This window comes from Somniosus microcephalus, chromosome 6, assembly GCF_052327205.1.
Source record: "Somniosus microcephalus isolate GS21.2 chromosome 6, FLI_Smic_1.0, whole genome shotgun sequence".
NCBI classification, from domain to species: domain Eukaryota; kingdom Metazoa; phylum Chordata; class Chondrichthyes; order Squaliformes; family Somniosidae; genus Somniosus; species Somniosus microcephalus.
This window is the reverse complement of record NC_140992.1, coordinates 24,415,046-24,435,361: the sequence shown is the minus strand read 5'-3', so window position 1 is coordinate 24,435,361 and position 20,316 is coordinate 24,415,046.

The window sequence follows — 20,316 nt, the reverse complement described above, 5'->3', positions numbered from 1 at the left end:
GTGCAGCCGTCCTTATACCAGGTAGCCAAGGGCGGAGTCAGCTGAGGCATAGTCAGGTATAACAGTGAAACAAGAGTGAACGACAACAACAACAACAACAACAACAACAGTAGTGAACACTGAACGACAGTGGTTTACCACAGTGGTGCAATAGGGAATTTGGTCAATTACATTAAAGTATTTGAGAAGAAAAGAAACATTGCAAATCTTGGAAACTAAAATAGAAACAAAAAATAATGGAAGGATATAGCAGATTAATCAGTACCTGAAGGAGAATGAAAGGTTAATATTTTGGGTGGTATCTGTTATCAGAACTGTTCTTTTGCTTTCTGATGCAGATTGGCTGGTAATACATTTACAGCATTTTCAGCTTTTACTGAAATAGCAAATGATTGGTACTCTCATTTTGATTGGTTGTTGGTTTCCTGTTCTTTATGACATCAAATCAGCAGTGAAAAATCATATTTGATAAAATCATGCCATTTAATATTAGCAAAACAATTAGCTGAGACTGCTCCATTTCATCTTACTACTTGGTTCAACAGTGTTAGAATCACTGCCTTTCAGATCAGAAGGACATGTCCTGGTTGATGTTAAAGCTGGTATCTGATTGTAATGAGTAATATCTCCAATGTAGCTATTTTCCTACTATTTCAGTGTATGGAAGATACAGTATTCCTCTGGCTAGCAAGTGCTGGAAAAGAACTTACCTGTTCCATGCAGCATCCCTCGCCACCCTTTAGCTGCCAGGTTAAGCCTGAAACACAGATTAAAAACTTAGGCAGCAGTCTCATTAAAATATTTAAATGAGCGACCCACCTCCTGGGAGTGGGATGGTCACCTTCCCCTGCCCCGCCTTTGTTAAAATCGGAAGTGGGCGAGTTTGAGGAGGGTTGGGTTCGGGTTTGAGATTTTATACATTTTAACTTCCCACCTGAGACAAACCCACCTGTTTTTGGGGTTAAAATTAACCCCTTTGTTTCTCCGTCTGTTTGTTTGTAGTCCTCCTCTCCCCAACACATTCAACATCATTCCCCAGCCCAGAAATAACGTGTTTCCAATTGATACCTGGCCAAGATTGTAAATTAATTGGCCGAAATTTTCCGTACCTGGGCGGGTCAGGCGGTCGCCGTGGTGGGTCACGACCCCGTTCCTGATTCAGTGCCACTCCTCAGATCTACTTTGTATTAATGGGGCCTATTAAGGCTGCCCTGTGCGTTACCCGGCCCAATTAAATGGTGCGGGTCTGATGTCGTAAGCGATGACGTATTTTCAGCCGGGATATTTAAAGGAGACATGGCCACTTTGTATTTGAAGGTTCATCTAGGAGTGTGCTCTGCACAATTGGATTGCTGATAAGAGTGCCAAATATGACTACACTGAGACAGAGGGCTGCACCCAAGTTCTCTGATGACTCACTCCATTTGCTTGTCGAGAGAGTCAGAGCACGCAGGGAGGTCCTCTTCCCTTCTAATGGGTGGAAGAGACCCTCCCAGAAAACCAAAAGAGCCTGGCTCCAAATAGCAGAGGAGGTAAACAGCAGGGATGTGGTCAGGAGGACCTGGGCGCAGTGCCAGAAACGTTTCAATGACCTCACCAGATCAGGAAAGGTGAGTACAAAGCCACACTCAACTTCATCCTGCTGTGCTTTTCATCACATCCCCATCACTCTGCCTTCCCAACCTTGCTGCTGCACATCCTTACTCACACCAGCATACCTTGCACATCCACTCATCCCTCTCTAGCTACATTATCACATCCCCATCTGACTAGCCACCCCTCACACTCGCCCTCACCCTCATCCTAATGCAATCATACCAATTAACAACACACAAGGGGGCTACTTAGCTTTGGCACCCCACTCCATCATAGCCTCCCTCTAAAGATGTGTAACCCATCCATTCCTTACACTCATTCCATCACTCTCACTCAACCTTCTTTCCCTCCTTGCAGGAAAAGAGAGCCCACAATAAAAGGGAAAGGGAGAGAACCAGAGGTGGAACATCATCATTGGCGACCCTAACATCAGCAGAGGAGGCTGCCTTGGAAGTTTCTGGAGTCGCTGAGCAGCTGGAGGTGGGAGCCGAAGAGAGGGGGACATCTCAGTAACCTGGTGACAGAATTACATATCATAGAATCATAGAATGGTTACAGCACGGAGGAAGGCCATTCGGCTCGTCGAGCCTGTGCCGGCTCTCTGCAAGCGCACCTCAGCTCGTCCCACTCCCCCGCGGTTTCCCCGTAGCCCTGCAATTTTTTTTCTTTCAGGTACTGATCCAACTCTCTTTTGAAAGCTGTGATTGAGTCTGCCTCCACCACCCTTTCAGGCAGTGCATTCCAGATCCTAACCACTCGCTGCGTAAAAAAGTTTTTTGTTATGTCGCCTTTGGTTCTTTTGCCATTCACCTTAAAATCTGTGTCCTCTGGTTCTCGAACCCTCTGCCAATGGGAACAGTTTCTCTCCATCTACTCTGTCCAGACCGCTCATGATTTTGAACACCTAAATGGCATACAGCAGTCACTCATACGGGGACTGATGTCAGCAGCCACTGAATGATCACCATGTGCATAATCTGTACCTATTCTTGATATGACATATCTAACTCATCACTTTACTCTCCCATAGGTCCATCAAGAGCCTCCCTCCACTGTCCAGGAGGAAGAGGAAGACGACTCCTCAGAGGAGCCTCCAGCCTCTGAGGGTGCACCCAGCACCAGCGCAGATACGCACACCTCGGTGGGTGCCACGCGAGATAGAGTACTGTTGTCACCTGTGATATACCTATCAATTCCTCCAATAAAAGGCGAAGAGTTACGAAGGTGACTAAAGGTTTTTATTGACTAAATAACAGAGCCCACTCTCGTGGGTGATCCGATCCAAGCAGGAGGAATACCAGCCAGTCGCTCACCTTTATACCTGGCCTGGTGGGTGGAGCCAAGGCGGAGTCGGCAGTGGTCATCCCAGGTATAGCAGTGTGGCAAGAGGCGACCTCGTACCGTGATACAATAGTGGTCAGTGATACAGTTATAACGAACAGTGGTGAACAGTGCTAACTACTAACAGTGATACGATAGTGAACGTGGTTTACCACATTCACCCCTTGTTTAGAATTAAGTCCGGCGGGGTGAAGTGTACTACCAATTCTGGTAGGTCAGTCTGTCCGGAGGCTTCGTAAGCCTCTCCGATCGCCGCAGCGGTGGTGTTGCCTTATCCGGTGCTGGTGCCTTATCCGGTGTTGATGCTGGTGTTTGCGTGGTCGGCGAGGGCTCGTGGGGTTCCGGCATGCCGTCTACCTGGACTGAGGTTGGGGGGGGGTGGTGGCGGTGTTTCCGGATCGGCTGAGGGTGCGAGGTCTCGTAGGGAGACAGTGTCCTCCCGCCCGTCTGGGTACGCCACGTAGGCGTACTGGGGGTTGGCGTGCAGGAGGTTCACCCTCTCGACCAGGGGGTCCGTTTTATGGGTCCTCACGTGTTTCCGCAGCCAGACCGGCCCCGGGGCGGTCAGCCAGGTTGGTAGAGTGGTTCCCGTAGTCGACTTCCTGGGGAAAACGAACATTCGTTCATGGGGGGTGGTGTTAGTGGCCGTGCAAAGTAATGACCGGATGGAGTGCAGCGCTGTCGGGAGGACTTCTTGCCAGCGGGAGGTTGGGAGGCCCTTAGACTTTAAGGCTAAGAGGACGGCCTTCCATACCGTCGCGTTCTCTCTTTCCACCTGACCGTTACCTCTGGGGTTGTAGCTGGTGGTCCTGCTTGCTGCAATACCTCTCTCTAGGAGGAATTGCCGGAGTTCCTCGCTCATGAAGGAGGAGCCCCGGTCGCTGTGTATATAGTTCGGGAACCCGAACAAGGCGAAGAGGGCATTCAGGCACTTAATGACCGTGCTACTGGTCATGTCGGGGCAGGGGAAGGCAAAGGGGAAACGGGAGTACTCATCAACGATGTTGAGGAAGTACACATTACGGTCAGAGGACGGGAGGGGCCCCTTAAAGTCGATGCTCAGGCGCTCGAAGGGGCGGGTGGCCTTGATCAGGCTTGCTCGGTCCGGCCTATAGAAGTGCGGTTTGCACTCCGCACAGGTCTGGCAGTTCCTGGTCATGGTCCTGACCTCCTCGATGGAGTAGGTCAGGTTGCGGGCCTTAATGAAATGGTAGAGTCTGGTGACTCCGGGGTGGCAGAGCTGGTCGTGGAGGGTCTGAAGCCTATCGATATGCGCGCTGGCGCATGTCATTCGTGAAAGGGCATCAGGGGATTCGTTCAGCTTGCCTGGCCGGTACAAGATCTCATAATCGTAGGTGGAGAGCTCGATTCTCCATCTCAAAATCTTGTCATTCTTGATTTTGCCCTTCAGCTTGTTATTAAACATGAAAGCCACCGAACGCTGGTCGGTGAGGAGGGTAAATCGTTTGCCTGCCAGGTAGTGCCTCCAGCGCCGTACTGCCTCCACGATCGCCTGGGCCTCTTTCTCGACCGACGAATGTCGGATCTCGGGGCCCTGTAGGGTCCTTGAGAAGAAGGCCACTGGCCTCCCCTCCTGGTTTAGGGTGGCGGCTAAGGCGAAGTCGGATGCGTCGCTCTCCACCTGAAAGGGGATGGACTCGTCCACTGCGTGCATCGTGGCCTTGGCTATGTCTCCCTTAATGAGGGAGAAGGCCGCGCATGCCTCCTCCGTGAGGGGGAAGGAAGTGGCTTTCAGGAGGGGTCTGGCTTTGTCCGCGTAATTGGGTACCCATTGGGCATAGTAGGCGAAAAGCCCCAGGGTTCTCCTAAGTGCTTTAGGGCAGTGGGGGAGGGGTAGCTCCATGAGGGGGCGCATTCTTTCTGGGTCGGGGCCGATGATTCCGTTCTCCACTACGCAGCCGAGGATGGCAAGGCGCGTGGTGTTAAACACGCATTTCTCCTTATTGTAGGTGAGGTTCAGCCGTTGGGCCGTACGGAGGAATTTCTCCAGATTCGCGTCATGTTCCTGCCGGTCGCGGCCGCAGATAGTGACGTTATCTAGGTAGGGGAATGTAGCCTGCAGTTCGTTCTGGTCAACCATCTGGTCCATCTCCCTTTGGAAGACCGAGACCCCATTAGTGACACCGAAGGGGACCCTAAGGAAGTGGTATAGGCGCCCATTCGCCTCGAAGGCGGTATACTGGCGGTCCTCAGGGTGGATAGGGAGTTGGTGGTAGGCCGACTTCAGGTCGATGGTCGAGAATACTTTATACTGTGCAATCTGATTGACCATGTCAGATATGCGGGGGAGGGGGTATGCGTCCAGCTGGGTATATCTGTTTATGGTCTGGCTGTAGTCGATGACCAGGCGGTTTTTATCGCCGGTCTTTACGACTACGACCTGGGCACGCCAGGGGCTGCTGCTCCCCTCGATAATGCCCTCTTTCAGGAGGCGCCGCACCTCAGAGCTAATGAAGGCTCTGTCCCCGGCGCTATACCGCCTGCTCTTGGTAGCGACGGGTTTGCAGTCAGGGGTAAGGTTAGCAAACAGAGAGGGTGGCGGGACCTTGAGGGTGGAGAGGCTGCAGGTGTTACGCGGTGGGCGGTTTAACGTTTGCTGGTTGTTGACTGTGAGTAGGGGGAGGGGTCCACCGTATGCTAGGGTTACGCTTTGGAGGTGGGATTGGAAGTCCAGCCCTAGTAGGACGGCAGCGCAGAGATGGGGGAGGACGAGGAGTTTAAAGTTTTTATACTCCGTGCCCTTAACCGACAGGGTCACGACACAGTAGCCGCTGATGTCCGTGGCGTGGGACCTCGATGCCATCGAGATTCGGCTGCGCGTTGGTAGGACAGAGAGGGAGTAGTGGCTCACCGTGTCTGGGTGGATGAAGCTCTCCGTGCTTCCACTGTCGAACAGGCAGGTCGTGGCGTGGCCGTTCACTTTGATGTCCATCATTGACTTGGACAGATGGTGCGGGCGGGCTTGGTCCAGGGTGACGGAAGCTAGTGTGTAGCTGAGCGAGTCGTTGTCATCTGCGGGCGAGGCGGTCGGGCGTGGTGAGTAAAATGGCGTCTCCCACGAGGTAGGGCCCCATGAGGCACTATTGGGGTCGGTTGCCTTAATCAAAGATGGCCGCCCCCATGACTCATGTGTGGGGATGCTGGCCTCAGTTGCCCTAAACAAAGATGGCCGCCCCCATGACTCATGTGTGGGGATGCTGGCCTCAGTTGCCCTAAACGAAGATGGCCGCCCCCATAGTTCGCATGCGGCACTGCTGGCCTCTGAGGATCCGCTCCTGCAGGCCTTGGAGAAGTGGCCTTTCTTCAGGCAGGTTTTACATATGGAGTTCTTGGCTGGGCAGCGCGACCTCGGGTGCTTCTCCTGGCCACAAAAAAAACAGCCGGCGGCCCGATCGCGGATGCCCGATGTCGGGGCCGGTGCCGGGGGTGGCGGGGCCGGTCGGGTCCGGGACGCCGACGCAGAGGTAGGTCCCGGGGGCGGCGCTGGGAAGGGTGCTGTGGTAGGGGTCGGGCCCGAGTCCCAGGGTCGCGAGCAGTACCTGGTGAATGCTTCCTGATCTTGGTGGGCCACTTCCAGGGAGATAGCGAGGGCTTCAGCTTTTTCCATGCTGAGGTCTTTAGCTTCCAGCAGTCTTTGCCGTGAGTACTCGGACCGTAGGCCTTTCAGGAATGCGTCGCGGATATTATCTTCAGTATTTTCGGCTGCCGACACCGATTTAAAGTCACAGTTCCTGGCGAGTGCATATAGCGCCTGTGAGAATTCGGCTACTGATTCTCCTGGCTGTTGCGGCCGTGATCTTAGGAGGTGCCTAGCGTACATGTAGTTTACCGGGGTCCGGTACTTCTGTTTCAGCAGGTTGATGGCGGTCTCGTAGGTAGTCATGTCCTCGATGAGAGTGTATACTCTCGGGCTCAGTTGTGCCTGCAGGACACTTAGTTTGGATGCCTGAGGGACGCTGGATTCTCTCAGGTATGATTCGAAGCAGACCAGCCAGTGTTTAAAGTCTGCGGCTGAGTTTGCTGCTCGTGGGTTCAGGTCCAGGTACGGCGGTCTGAGGGCTCGCAGCCAAGCTGGCTGGTGTGGCTGTGCTCCTGGGAGCTGCGCTGGTGGCTCCTCCGCCGGTTGTGACTCGTTGTCGGACATCATTAAATTTAGTCAATAAAATTGATATACCTATCAATTCCTCCAATAAAAGGCGAAGAGTTACGAAGGTGACTAAAGGTTTTTATTGACTAAATAACAGAGCCCACTCTCGTGGGTGATCCGATCCAAGCAGGAGGAATACCAGCCAGTCGCTCACCTTTATACCTGGCCTGGTGGGTGGAGCCAAGGCGGAGTCGGCAGTGGTCATCCCAGGTATAGCAGTGTGGCAAGAGGCGACCTCGTACCGTGATACAATAGTGGTCAGTGATACAGTTATAACGAACAGTGGTGAACAGTGCTAACTACTAACAGTGATACGATAGTGAACGTGGTTTACCACAACCTGGTGTTTCACAACTCACAAGTGAGCAAGAGCAGATGGTGGAGACAGGGACAGCAGTGGAGACTCCTTGCCGGAGGGTGCAGGACACTCCCAGCTCTGCTCAGCTGCATGCAGACATTGAACCTAGGGGGCCATCTAGAAAGAGGGCGTTCCTGGAGGTGCAGCAAAAAGTGCAGGAGGATTTGACAGGTTTTGCGAGCGCGATGTCTGCAAATATGCAGACAGTAGAGGAGTCCATCTCCAGCATAAGCACCACCATGTCACAGGCGATGGCGACTGTAGGCTCTTCCATGGATAGGATGGCCAAATGCATGGAGCAGCTAATGCACCACTCAGGAGCACATGGTCTCTTTGGAGAATAGATGGCAGAGACTCATAGACCTCCTCTCTAGGAGGATGTCAACGTAGATGTGGGTCCTCACGGCCCCTCTGCTGTGCAGCAAGGTGCTCTCTAGCTCCTTGCTAGCAGGGACGCGTGGGTGGCCCATGAGAGGGATGATGTTGAGAGGGGACATGGAAGTGGGGGCACCTTGCAAAGCGTTCACACTTCTCCCCCATTGTCACTCCCTCAGTCAGAGCCCCAGATGCCTCCTCGGATTGCGAATGCCGAGTCTGCCCCTGCACAGTCGCAGGAGGAGCAGACTTTGGTGAGGCCATCAGAGGCTCCAAAACCCAGAGGACATCCGCCAAAAGCGTCTAAGCAGTCGCAGCAGGGAAGTGAGCAGGCTTCCTCTACCTCTGCTGAAGCCACAGAGGCAGCACCTCATAGAATCACATGTAAGAGAAAGATGAAACACAAGTAGATTCACAAGGGCAGCCACTTGGGTGTTTTGGTCAATGATTCTGAAAAGTTTCTGTAATGTCACACATAAAAATCTTTATTTTCATCACATGGACAAATTTGCGTGCACCTTTGGAAGTGGCTTAGTGAGTTGGAGTGAATGGTGAGACATAGGGCTCGATTTTGCCAGGCCCGAGGAAGCGGGATTGGAGGCGTGTGAGGTGTTAAAAGCACAAAAAAATGGCGGGCGTCTCCGATCCCGCCTTCAGCCTACCTCCGAGCAATTTTCCCAGAATCGGGGTATCAGACCCCGTTTCCATTAAGGCCCTTAACAACCAGTTAAGTGCCTCTATAATCCAATTTTGAGAGGCCTTTTTTAATTTAACACTTTTCCCCCGTGCTACACGTCTCCTCTGGAACACGCCAGTTAATCCTGGTGGCCTCACGTGGATTGCTTACTAACAGCTGCAGCTCCACCATTAGAAAGGAGTTTTCAGCAATCATCATTTGCAGGTGGCAGAACTTTGTTGTCTCAGGTCTGGGGGAACTTTTAGTGGCCTACTCATTGTTGTGGAAGATTGGAGCCTGAGACACATCTCCAGTGTGACCTCCTGGGAAACCCCTCTCCCCACCTTGACTGAGCGCTTCCTCAACTGAGGTATATACCAGAAGAATGGGAACCATTTATTTCCTTTCTTCCTGGACAGTGGGGAGGGGGCTGTCGGTGGTCCTGTGGGGGTTAGAGATAAACATTGAATGCACATTGAATTGTGCAGATGATCATAAGTCAATCTGTTAGAGCATCAGAATCAATATCAGTTACTCATGCAATGTCAATGAGAGAGATGAAAAACTATTCTGTCACCAGCTTGCTCTGATGCACCCATCTGTCCGTCCCCCACTTACGCATTCTCCTCCACTCCCATGATCTCCAGGGCCGCCTCCTCCACAGTGGTGAGCTGGGCTATTGAAGGTGGCCCTCCTCCTGTCCTCTCCCTCTTATTGTGGGCTATCTTTTCTTGCAATGAGGGACACAAGTGGAGTTTGACTGAGAATGAAGGAGTGAGTGTAGAGAATCCATAGCATAGATGCTTAGAAGGACACAAAGATGGAGTGAGGTACCAAGACCCAGGGCCCTCCCTGTGTGTTGTAAGTTGTTGTCATAGCATCACAGTGATAGGGAGTATGAGGGCTGCATAGTCGAATAGTTAAGTGAATGTGAACATACAGAGAGAGGGAATGGGTAAGGGTGCAGGAATGTAAGGGTGAAGTGGGATGTGGAGGAGGAGGTTGACAAAGCAGAGTGCTGGTGATGAGAGGCAATGGGGATCAAATTGAGGGTCATGGGGATGGAATACTCACTTTTCCTGTGCGGAGAAGGTCATGAAGCCTCTTTCGGCACTGCAGCCAGGTTCTGCTGCACATTGAAATCGCATTTACCTCCTGTGCCACTTGCAGCCACACAGCTTTGGTCTGTTGTGGAGGCTTTTTCCTCCCTGAGGAAGGAAAGAGCACTTCCTTGTTTGCTCTTGCTCCCTCCACCAGAGCTTGGAGGGAGGCCTCATCGAATCTGGGTGCACACTTTGGTCTGGTGTTGGACATAGTAGCAGTAGGGATCCCTCAGAAGTATGTTGATAAAGTTGTAAGGCTGAAAAAGAACCAAGGCTGCTTGCAGGCCTTAAATCCAGCTGCATAGATGACATCATCAGAGGCGAGTTTCAGTATCAAAAGACTCATTGGGCCAGGGGTTTCCACACGCTGGAAATCAAGTGCCCAATTGGGGCAAAATCACACTTTTGTCCCGCCTCACATCGGAAGCGGGGTCCTGACACGCCGATCACCTGACACGCCCCCAGCCCGCCCCCAATGACAAAATCCAGCCCATTATGTTACCTCCAGCAATGGTGGTCCATGTGAAAGGAATGGCTTGGTCATTGTAGGGATGCTTTATGGTGCTGCTATGGGATGGTGCCAACCTGGCGCAGCACGTGGCAGCCATATGGGTGTAATGCGTAACATTAAGTAAATCTGTCCATGAAGAGCCCATCCCTGGCCTGGGTAGCAATGTGCTCGGGTGCTGGTGGGATCTGGACTGCAGCTTCCTTCTGCTCCTCCTCCTCCTCTGAAGAGGCTGTACGCTCACTGCGTTGCTCCTCATGCAGTGCCAATCCTCGCTGCTGCGCTACATTGTGCATGGTGCAGCAGACCACGATGATTCTGGAGACCCTAGTTGGTGCATACTGAAGGGCTCCTCCAGATCCGTCAAGGCATCTGAAGTGCATTTTCAGCATGCCTGTTGTCTGCTCCATGACACATCTGGTGGAAATGTGGTTTTCATTATATCTCTCCTGGGCCTCAGTACTTGGCCACCTTAAGGGTGTCATGAGCCACATCTTCACTGGATACCCCTTGTCTCCAAGCAGCCAGCCGGAAAGTCTGTTTGGAGGAGCGAAGAGCTGAGGGAAGGTGGACTTGCGCAGGACGGAAGATTCATGGCAGCTGCCAGGGAATTTGGCGCACACATGCATGATGATCTTCCTATGGTTGCAGACCAGCTGCACATTGAGGAAGCCCTTGCGGTTGACAAACATTCCTGAGTGATGATGGGGTGCACTGATGGCCACATGTGTGCAGTTGATGACGCCCTGCACCCGTGGGAAGCCAGCCAGAGTGTCAAAGCTGAGCACACGCTCAGTAACACTGGTTTCATCAGTGGCAAAGTTGATATAATTGGCTGACTTGTCAAAGAGGGCATTGGTGACCTGTTTGATGCACTTTTGGGTGGCCGACTGCTGCAGGTCCGTGGAGAGAGCCCGAGGCGAAGAAGTTGAGCATGCTGGTAACTTTGACAGCCACTGGTAAGGTGTGTCCACCCACTCCTCTGGGCTGCAGGTCTTGCTCCAGCAATGTGCAAATGTCTGCGATGACCTGGCGTGATAGCCTGAGCCTCCTTTGGCACTGCTGCTCAGTCATGTTGAGGAAGCTCATCCTCTGCCTGTATACCCTGCATTGGGGGTATCGCCTCTGGCGCGGTGCAGCCCTGCACTGATGCACTCTTTCCTGTGCAGCATCAGGTGGTTGTTGTCGGTGCTGCTGGTGTGCCTGGTGCTGCTGGTATTGGGGCTCATCGTGGTCCGATTCTGAGGACTAAGTTGAGACAGTATGGACGGCACCCATGGTGATGGAATAGATGGCTGAACAAGTAGAGATGACAGAAGCAATCTGTCAATGATGTGATAGGTTGTAGCAATGAGGTGACATTGGATGGCGACTTTGTTGGAAACACTTGCAACCTGTAGAAAACTAAATCTGTGTTGGCAATGCAGTCAGCAACAGCTTCTGCCTGAGGAAAGTGATCAGCTTTGAGGTGGGAGTTTTTATTGTACTTTCTATGCTGTGCACTAATCAGCTGGATCAATGGCCACTCAACTTCCACCTCAGGTTGACAGACGTGGTTCCTGAACCACGTGATTCTCATGGTTATCCAGTGAAATTTGAAAGGTAGGGTTAGAAAAACTCTTAAAGGTCTGACAAGTACCTAATAATGATTTAGATTAGTTTGCCTGCCTCTGCTGTTTGGGTTGCTGCTGTGCCGGCAAACGTGCCAAAGGGAAAGGTGCGTGGGGGTGGGATGATAGTGGGTTCCCGACCCGCTGCAAGATATTTCGAATTTCCCACCCAACCCACCTCCAATCGTGCCCACACGGACCCCAGAAAATTCCGGCCATTGTGTGGGAATCACAGATATAAAATCATATCCCGCCACATAGGTGCAATTCATTGTTACATTGCACCTGGAGGTGTTTCTCAGCTTTGTTTCTCAGCTGTAACTGGAGACCTATTATAATACATTGATCATACGCAGTCAAGGTACTTTTTGAGCTCCGAGTATGGAGATCTTAGCTATCCTTGAAACTTCTTAATCGTTCTGCATCTTGGACCAGTGTAGGCCATTGTAGATTGCACTCAGAAAATGTTGAGAACACTCCAAGCATGGAGGAAAAAAACGAGTAGATTGAAATCGAACTGTGTGATGTTAATAAAAAAAAACAATTGAATGTCTTTGTTAAAATAGGAGACAAAGGAATTTAATATGAATGTGCTTGCACTTCTTTTACTTATATCGTGTGATGTCAACCTATATGTTTTGTCCCTGCTTTTGGTTGACTTCGAAGGAAAATGCTCCATGTACAAAAATAGACTTTGACTATGACTATGCTTTCGGATGAAATGTTTTAGATACCACAAGTGAGAGTGACAGTTCTGCCACCATGAACCTGAAGTGCAGTTTGAAAGCTGGGTTGTTTGAGAGTAAGTACTGACAACAGCAATGCACCTATTCAACTTAAAGAAAGAGCTTACATTTATATAATGCCTTTCATTACCTCAGTACGTCCCAAAGCGCCTTACAGCCAATGAAGTACTTTTGAAGTGCAGTCACTGTTGTAATGTAGGTAACACAGCAGCCAATTTGCGCACAGCAAGTTCCCAAAAAAACCAATGTGATAATGACCAGGTAATCTGTTTTTTGGTGATGTTGGTTGAGGGATAAATATTGGCCAGGACACCAGAACTCCACTGCACTTCAAAATCGTGCCATGCAATTTTTTACATCTACCTGAGAGGGCAGACAGGGCCTCGGTTTAAGGTCTCATCTGAAAGGTGGCACCTACCGCCAGTGCTGTACTACCTCAGCATTGTACTGGAGTGTCAGCCTAGATTTTTTTTGCTCAGATCTCTGGAATGGGACTATGAACCCATAACCTCTGACTCAGAGGCGAGAGTGCTACCAACTGAGCCAGAACTGACTAAGGCTTCATTTCATGGTGCTTAGGGAAATGTTGAACATTACACAGTGAGAGAAAAAGTGAACTAACATAATTGAATTTTACAACACAAAAACATGCCATTCTGCCCAACAAGTCGATGCCGGTGTTTATGTTCCACATGAGCCTCCTCTCACCCTTCTTCTTCTGACCCCATCCAGATATCCTTCAATTCCTTTTTCCTTCATTTGTTTATCTAGCTTCCCCTTAAATGCATCTATGCTGGTCGCCTCAGCTACTCCTTGTGGTAGCGAGTTCCACATTCTAACCATTCTCTGGGTAAAGAAGTTTCTCCTGAATTCCCTATTGGATTTATTAGTGACTATCTTATATTTATGGCCCCTAGTTCTGATCTACCCCGCAAGTGGAAACATCCTCTCTACATTTACCCAATTAGTGGTCATAATCTTAAAGACCTCTATCAGGTCACGCCTCAGACATCTCTTTGCTAAAAAAAAGAGCCCCAGCCCGTTCAATCTTTCCTGATAGGTATGACCTCTTAGTTCTGGTATCATCCTATTAAATCTTTTTTGCACCTTATCCAGTGCCTCTATATCCTTTTTATACTATGGAGACCAGAACTGTTCTCAGTAATCCAAGTGTGGTCTAACCATTCTCTGAGTAAAACACAAGTAAATTCAGAAGTAAGTTCTAAATTATTGTCAACAGTTTTTAGAACCTGAAAGATCGGTCATCTGAAAAAATATTTTTCATTCTGATTTAATTTTGGTTATGATATTAACTTTATAGTCATAATTTGGACATCCACTTGGAAAATGTGAGCTCATGAACAGACTGACGCTATTAACAAGGTTGCATCTAATAAGATGCTGACCTCTTTTGTGCTTAACCTTTTGTCCTCACTTTTTCTCACTGTGTAATGTTCAAGAGACATAAAAGCAGATTGTAAAAGCTTCTACAGATATATAATGGGAACAAGATTAGCGAAAGTGGGTCCCTTACAGGCAGAGACAGGAGAACTTATAATAGGGAATAAGGAAATGGCAGAGACATTAAACAAATATTTTGTATCGTCTTTCGGAAATAGTGGGGAACCAAGGGTCTAGTGAGAATGAGAACTTAAGAAATTAGTATTAGTAAAGAAATGTACAGGAGAAATTGATGGGACTAAAAGCCGACACATCCTCTGGCCCTGATGGCCTACATTCTAGGGTTTTAAAAGAAGTGGCTACAGAGATAGTGGATGCATTAATTTTGATCTTCCAGAATTCCCTAGATTCTAGAACAGACCCTGCGGATTGGAAGGTAGCAAATGTAACCCTGCCATTCAAGAAAGGAGGGAGAGAGAAAACAGGGGACTATAGACCAGTTAGCCTGAGATCAGTAGTAGGGGAAATGTTAGAATCTATTGTTAGGGATGTGGTAACAGGGCACTTAGACAATCATAATATGATTGGGCAGAGTGAGCACGAATTTATGAAAGTGAAATCATGTTTGACAAATCTGTTAGGAAAATTTCCCCAACCCCGGCAGGTCCGTGGCGGGTGACGTCAGTGGCAGGTCCTGGCCTCGCTGCGGGCTCCAGCCCGCTGCCCTAAATGATTTTATGTTGATTGGGCTTGTTAAGCCCGCCCAGCGCATTTGCCGACCAATTGAAGGAAGCGGGTCAGATGACATCTTTTGATGTCGTGTCATCAGCCGGTTTCCTTAAAGGGGCCATGTCCAAATTGATTTTGACAGTTGTGCTGTCAGTGTTCTACAGCATTGAGGTGCTGCAAACACTGACAAGCACTGCACAGAGGTGCACGGCTGCACCTAGGCTCTGCCGTGACTCCCTCCGTATGTTTATGGAGGGAGTCACAGCACGCAGGGAGGTTCTCTTCCCTTCCAATGGGCAGAAGAGACCTCCCCAGGAGACCAATGCAGCTGGTTGCAGATTGCACAGGAGGCCACAAGCAGGGATGTCATCAGGAGGGCCAGGCTGCAGTGGCGCAAACCTTTCAATGATCTCAGTAGTTCACAAAACGTTACTGCAAAGCCACACTCAACCTCATCCTGCTGTGCCACTCATCACATCCCCATCACTCTGCGTTCCCTACCCTACTCCTGCATATCCTTACCCACACCAACTTACCTTGCACCTCCACCCATCCCTCTCTATCTATATTATCACTTCCCCATCTCATTAGCCATCCCTCACACTCACTCTCATCCTAGTCCAATCATACCCATGAACAACACACAAGGGTAGGCACTTGGGTGTTTTATCCAATGTTCATGTAAAGTTTCTGTTAATGTGGTGTCAAACATTGAAACCTTTATTTTCAACACTTTGCGTTCTTGGACAGATCTGTGTGCACCTTTGGAAGTAACTTAGTGAGTTGCAGTGAATGGTGAGACAAACCGGTACCTCCAGCAATGCTGATGAGTGTGAAAGGCATGGCTTGGGCATTGTAAGGATGCTTTATGGTGTTGGTGTGGGGTGGTGCCAACCTGGTGCATCATGTGACAACCAGGGTGTACAGCATCAAGTGAAGTAAATCTGGCCATGGTGAGGCCATCCCTGGCTTGAGTTTCAGCTATATACAATCTATATCAATGATTTGGATGAATGGACCGAGTGTAAGGTATCCACGTTTGCTGACAATACAAAGCTAGGTGGGAAAGTAAGTTGTGAGGAGGATGCAGCGAGGCTGCAAATACAAATAGACAGGTTAAGTGAGTGGGCAAGAACATGGCAAATGGAATATAATGTGGAGAAATGTGAAGTTATCCACTTTGGTAGGAAAAATAGAAAAGCAGAATATTTTTTAAATGGTGAGAGATTGGGAAATGTTGATATACAGAGGGACCTGGGTGTCTTTGTACATGAATCACAGAAAGATAGCATGCAGGTACAGCAAGCAATTTGGAAAGCAAATGGTATGTTAGCCTTTATTACAAAATGATTGGAGTTTGAGAATAAAGAAGTCTACATAGGGCTTTGGTGAGACCACACCTGGAGTACTGTGTAAAGTTTTGGTTTCCTTACCTAAGGAGCAATTAATTGCCAAAGAGGAAGTGTAACGAAGGTTCACTAGACTGCTTCCTGGGATGGGGGATTGTCCTATTAGGAGCGATTGAGAAGACGAGGCCTATATTCCCGAGAGTTTAGAAGAATGAGTGGTGCTCTCATTGAAACATATAAATTCTTAAGGGGCTTGACAGGTTAGATGCAGGGAGGATGTTTCCCCTGGCTGGGGAGTCTAGACCTAGGGGTCACAGTCTCAGAATAAGGGGTTGGCTATTTAGGACAGAGGTGAAGAGAAATGCCTTCACTCAAAGGGTTGTGAATCTTTGGCATTCTCTACCCCAGAGGGCTGTGGATGCTCAGTCGTTAAATATATTCAAGACAGAGATCGCTAGATTTTTGGACACTAAATATGCATTCCCGTAGAATGCACATCCTGTGCCATGTGGGAACTCCAGGATGCTTCCAGTGTCCTGGACAACCACGTGTGCAGGAAGGTCGCTGGCTGGAGGAGTTCAAGGTCCAGGTTTCGGAGCTTAAGCAGCAGTTGGCATCACTGTGGTGCATCCGTGAGGCTGAGAGCTACGTGGATAGCACGTTTAAGTGTATGCAGGCAGAGAGGGAATGGGTGACCGTCAGACAGACAAGGAGGACCAGGCAGGTAGTGCAGGAGGTGAGGGCAATGGTTCCTCTGGGGAGTACAGCCAGAGCCAAGTCCACGGCATCATGGATGGCTCAGCTGTACAGGGCAGGGGGGGACAAGGAGGAAGATCGGGAAAGCAGTAGTGGTAGGGGATTTGATAGTTAGGGGAACAGATAGGCGTTTCTGCAGCCGTAGATGTGATTCCAAGATGGTATGTTGCCTCCCTGGTGCCAGGGTTAAGGATGTCACTGAGTGGCTGCAGAACATACTGAGGAGGGAGGGTGAACAGCCAGAGGTTGTGGTCCATATCGGTATCAACACCATAGGTGGAAAGAGGGATGAGGTACTGCAGGCAGATTTTAGGGAGCTAGGAAAGAGATTAAAAAGTAGGACCTCAGAGGTAGTAATCTCAGGATTACTCCTGGTGCCACGAGCTCGTGAGTATAGAAATAGGAGGATAGAGCAGATGAATGCGTGGCTGGAGAGTTGATACAGGAGGGAGGGCTTTAGATTCCTGGGACATTGGGACAGGTTCTGGGGGAGGTGGGATCAGTACAGGCCAGACGGGTTGCACCTCAACAGAGCCAAGACCAATATCCTCGCCGGGTAGGGGGTGGTTGCTAGTGCTGTTGGGGAGGGTTTAAACTAATTTGGAAGGGGGATGGGCACCAGGATGTAGCATTACAAAGGAGAAACAAAGTGCACAAAGGATTGGGAGAGACAGATAGCACTAGTTTAAGAAATAGTAAGGTACTAGGTGGGGTCAGACTAAGAGAGAATACAAGAAGGTCTAGGATAGGTTTACAGTGCATGTGTGTAAACGCATGAAGCGTGGTAAATATGATTGGTGAGCTGCAGGCGCAAATAGCCACATGGGAATATGATGTTGTGGCGATAACGGAGACCTGGCTCAAAAAAGGGCAGGATTGGGTATTACATATTCCTGGATATAAGGTGTTCGGGGAAGATAGGGAAGGAAAGATCGGAGGTGGGGTGGCAGTATTGGTTAAGGAGAATGTTACAGTGCTGGAGAGAGAGGATGTCCTGGAGGGGTCAAGGACAGAATCTATTTGGTTAGAGTTAAGAAATAATAGAGGTGCCATTGCACTACTAGGTGTATTCTATAGGCTGCCAACTAGTGGGAATGATATAGAGAAGCAAATTTGCAGGGAAATTGAAGAGAGGTGCAAGAACTATAGAAGAGTGATAATGGGGAACTTCAACTCTCCTAATATAGACTGGGATAGTAATAGTGTAAAGGGAAGAAATTCTGAAGTGTGTTCAGGAGAACTTTCTTGATCAGTACATTTTCAATCCAGCAAGGAAGGAGGCATTGCTGGATCTGGTTCTGGGGAATGAGGTGGGGCAAGTAGAGCAAGTGTCAGTAGGGGAACATTTAGGGAACAGTGATCATAGTATCAAAAGGGTCAGATTAGCTATGGAAAAGGACAGGGAGCAATCTAGAATAAAAATACTTAATTAGAGGAAGGCCAATTTCAGTGGGTTGAGAACGGATTTGCAGACAAAACTGTAATCGAACAATGCATTTAAAGAGAAGATAGTTCGGGTACAGTCGAGGTACAATCCCACGAGGGGGAATGGTAGGGCAACCAAAGTCAGAGCTCCCTGGATGATGAAAGAGATAGAGAGTAAGATGAAGCAGAAAAAGAGTGTGTATGACAAATGTCAGGTTGAGAATGCAAGTGAGAATCAGGCTGAAATATAGAAAGTTCAGAGGGGAAGTGAAAAAAAAATAAGAAAGGCAAAGAGAGAGTATGAGAATAGATTGGCAGCTAACATAAAAGGGAATTCAGAAGTCTTCTATAGGCATATAAATAGTAAACCAATAGTAAGAGGAGGGGTGGGGCTGATTAGGGATCAAAAAGGAGACCTATGCATGGAAGCAGAGGGCATGGCTGAGGTACTAAATGAGTACTTTGCATCTGTCTTCACCAAGCAAGAAGATGCTGCCAGAATCATAGTGGAAGAGGAGGTAGTGGAGATACTGGATGGGATAAAAATTGATAAAGAGGAGGTACAAGAAAGCCTGGCTGTACTTAAAGTAGATAAGTCACCAGGACCGGATGGGATGCATCCTAGGATGTCGAGAGAAGTTAAGGTGGAAATCGTGGAGGAATTGGCCATAATCTTCCAATCCTCCTTGGATACAGGAGTGGTGCCAGAGAACTGGAGAATTGCAAATGTTACACCTTGTTCAAAAAAGGGTGTAAGGTTAAACCCAGCAACTATAAGCCAGTCAGTTTAACCTTGATAGTGGGGAAGCTTTTAGAAACGATAATCAGGGACAAAATTAACAGTCATTTGGACAAATGTGGATTAATTAAGGAAAGCCAACATGGATTTGTTAAAGGCAAATCATGTTTAACTAACTTGATTGAGTTTTTTGATGAGGTAACAGAGAGGGTTGATGAGGGCAATGCGGTTGACGTGGTGTACATGGACATCTAAAAGGTGTTTGATAAAGTGCAGCATAATAGGCTTGCCAGCAAATTTCAAGCCCTTGGAATAAAAGGGACAGTGGCGGCATGGAAACTAAATTGGCTAAGTGACAGGAAACAGAGGGTAGTGACGAATGGTTGTTTTTCAGACTGAAGGAAGGTATACAGTGGTGTTCCCCAGGGGTTGGTACTAGGACCATTGCTTTTCTTGCTATGTATTAATGACTTGGACTTAGGTGTACAGGGCACAATTTCAAAATTTGCAGATGACACAAAACTTGGAAGTATAGTGAACAGTGAGGCGGATAGTGAAAGACTTCAAGAAGTCATAGACAGGCCGGTGAAATGGGCGGACATGTGGCAGATGAAATTTAACGCAGAGAAGTGCGAAGTGATACATTTTGGTAGGAAGAATGAGGAGAGCCAATATAAACTAAAGGGTACAATTCTAAAGGGGGTGTATGAACAGAGACACATAGATACATAGAAGATACGAGTAGGCCATTCGGCCCCTCGAGCCTGTTCTGCCCTTTTAATGAGATCATGGCTGATCATCCAAATTTAGTACCCTGTCCCTGCTTTCTCCCCATATCCCTTGATCCCTTTAGCCTTAAGAAATATATCTAACTCCTTCCTGAATATATTTAATGAATTGGCCTCAACTGCCTTCTGTGGTAGAGAATTCCACAGCTTCACCACTCTCTGGGTGAAGAAATTCCTCCTCATCTCAGTCCTAAATGGCTTACCCCTTATCCTTAGACTGTGACCCTTGGTTCTGGACTCCCACGCCATCGGGAACATCCTTCCTGCATCTAGTCTGTCTAGTCCTGTTAGAATTTTATAAGTTTCAATGAGATCCCCTCTCATTCTTCTAAACTCTAGCGAATATAAGCCTAATCGACCCAATCTCTCCTCATACGTCATTCCTGCCATCCGAGGTATCAGTCTGGTGAATCTTCGCTGCACTCTCTCCATGGCAAGAACATCCTTCCTCAGATAAGGTGACCAAAACTGCACACTATACTCAAGGTGTGGTCTCACCAAGGCCCTGTACAACTGCAGCAAGACATCCTTGCTCCTGTACTCGAATCCTCTCGCTATGAAGGCCAACATACCATTTGCCTTCTTAACCACCTGCTGCACCTGCATGCTTACCTTCAGTGACTGGTGCACAAGGACACCCAGGTCTCA